Raw genomic sequence first — 1,733 nt, forward strand, 5'->3', positions numbered from 1 at the left:
AGTGATTGGCAAGAAAGAGGGACTGAGCTGGGAAGGATGTGCTGCAGGTTCGGGTGATAAAGGACGCAAATGGGAATGTGCTGACGAGCGAGGAGAGTGTGTTGAGAAGGTGGATGGAGTACTTTGAGGAGCTGATGAATGAAGAAAGAGAGAGAAAGAGAGAAAGAGAGAAAGCGAGAAAGAGAGAAAGAGAGAAAGAGAGATGGAGGAGGTAGAAATAGTGAATCTGGAAGTGGGGTGGATCAGTAAGGATGAAGTGAGGACTGCTATGAAGAAGATGAAAAGTGGAAAGGCGGTTGGCCCAGATGGTATACCAGTGGAGGCATGGAAGTGCTTTGGAGAGATGGCAGTGGGGTTGTTAACCAGATTGTTTAATAAAGTCTTGGAAAGTGAGAAAGGATGCCGGAGGAGTGGAGATTAAGTGTACTGGTTCCGATTTTCAAGAATAAGGGTGATGTGCAGAGCTGTGGAAATTACAGAGGGATAAAGTTGTTAAGCCACACCATGAAGTTGTGGGAAAGAGTAGTGGAAGCTCGGTTGAGAGAAGAGGTGACGATCTGTGAGCAGCAATATGGGTTTATGCCAGGAAAGAGCACCACTGATGCGATGTTTGCTTTGAGAATGTTGATGGAGAAGTATAGGGAAGGCCAGAAGGAGTTACATTGTGCGTTTGTGGATTTAGAGAAAGCTGATGATAGGGTGCCAAGAGAGGAGTTGTGGCATTATATGAGGAAGTCGGGAGTGGTGGAGAAGTATGTGAGGATCGTGCAGGATATGTATGAGGACAGTGTGACAGCGGTGAGGTGTGCGGTAGGAATGACGGACCGGTTTAAGGTTAAAGTGGGATTGCACCAAGGATCGACTCTGAGCCCTTTCCTGTTTGCAATGGTGATGGACAGGTTGACGGACGAGATCAGACTGGAGTCTCCATGGACTATTTTGTTCGCGGATGACATCATGATCTGTAGGGAGAGTAGGGAGCAGGCTGAATCGAGCCTTGAGAGGTGGAGGTACGCACTGGAGAGAAGGGGAATGATAGTCAGTAGGAGTAAGACGGAGTACATGTGCGTAAATGAGAGGGAGGGTGGTGGTATGGTGCAGTTGCAAGGAGTTGAGGTGGGGAAGGTGGATGGGTTTAAATACTTGGGATCAACTGTCCAAAGTAACGGAGAGTGTGGGAGAGAAGTGAAAAAGAGAGTGCAGGCAGGATGGAGTGGGTGGAGAAGAGTTGCAGGAGTGATTTGTGACAGAAGGGTAGCTGCAAGAGTGAAGGGGATGTATACAAGACGGTAGTGAGACCAGCTATGTTGTATGGTTTGGAGGCGGTGGCGCTAACAAAAAGACAGGAAGCAGAGCTGGAGGTGGCAGAGTTAAAGATGCTGCGATTCTCGTTGGGAGTGACGAGGATGGACAGGATAAGAAATGAGTGTATTAGAGGGACAGCGCAGGTCGGACGGTTTGGAGACAAAGTGAGAGAGGCGAGATTGAGATGGTTTGGACATGTGCACAGGAGGGAAGCGGAGTATATCGGGAGAAGGATGCTGAGGATGGAGCCGCCAGGCAGGAGGAGAAGAGGAAGGCCAAAGAAGAGGTTCATGGATACCGTGAGGGCGGACATGCGGGTGGTTGGAGTGTCAATGGAAGATGTGGAGGATAGAGCGAAATGGAGACGGTTGATCCGCTGTGGCAACCCCTAACGGGAGCAAGCCGAAAGAAGAAGAAGTTATTATTTT

General features: G+C 49.1%; 1 protein-coding gene across 1 annotated transcript in view; it reads left to right on the top strand.

The window, feature by feature from the left end:
- The window catches only part of LOC147017873 (SMAD family member 3-like), a 206,322-nt gene that overhangs the window by 97,969 nt on the left and 106,620 nt on the right, over positions 1 to 1,733 (top strand). The window lies entirely within an intron of this gene.

This window comes from Eptatretus burgeri, chromosome 10 (genome assembly GCF_056783735.1).
Source record: "Eptatretus burgeri isolate ZD-2024b chromosome 10, Ebu_testis_v1, whole genome shotgun sequence".
NCBI lineage: Eukaryota > Metazoa > Chordata > Myxini > Myxiniformes > Myxinidae > Eptatretus > Eptatretus burgeri.